Genomic DNA, 941 nt, shown 5'->3' with positions numbered 1-941 from the left:
TAGTTATTATTATTATTATCATTATTATCTTTACTATTATTATTATATTTATTAATACTATTGTTAGTATTATTGTTTTCTTATATTCACTCATGAAATTTTAAATATATTTGTTTTAATATATTATTATTATACAATTGTTTTTATATACATATACGTATATATATATTTAAATTATTTAATATACCTACTCAATTTTATATGCATATATATATGTTTTTATATATATTAAAATACGTATGTTGTTTATATATATTATGTCATTTCATTTTCCACATATGTATATATCTTTTCATCTGTATGCATATATTCCTATATTTTGCAATATTTATGTATACCTTTCTTATAATATATATGTACATATTTTAATTTATGTCCATATACATATATATACACATATATATTTCTTTGTTTTTTTATTGTATTTAATTTTTATTTATTTCATTTTCATTATTTATTTTGAATGAATGATTTAATTTTATTCGTTTTTATATTTTACTTGTTTGGATGTTTGTAGGTTCGATCTTATTTTATATTGTTGCTATAATACTTTTGCGTGCATTATAATTTTACCATGCATAACAACAATGTAATTTGCTTTCGCATATTCGTTACGATTTTCGTGTTTTATTATACTTTATTTAACAAAATTTGTTTTGAATAAATAATATTTCGTGTTTAGATTCGAGAGGATCGTACCCTAACTTACTGGGTTTCGATTTTCACGATAAATCTAAATCCACGAATCTTTTTAAATTTGAATTTTAAATGATCTCGGGATTAAAAAATTGCGTCCTAACTTACTGGTCGTGATTTTGTTTTTTAAATCCGAGATGGATAAATATCTTTTAAAATTTCCGGCATTCCTTCGCGCATTGGGAATTCGAGACATTGTGTCCTAACTTACTGGATATGATGCCTTTTTCTCGATTAACGTAAAA

Source organism: Gossypium hirsutum, chromosome D08, assembly GCF_007990345.1.
Source record: "Gossypium hirsutum isolate 1008001.06 chromosome D08, Gossypium_hirsutum_v2.1, whole genome shotgun sequence".
NCBI classification, from domain to species: domain Eukaryota; kingdom Viridiplantae; phylum Streptophyta; class Magnoliopsida; order Malvales; family Malvaceae; genus Gossypium; species Gossypium hirsutum.
This window is presented reverse-complemented; position numbering follows the sequence as displayed.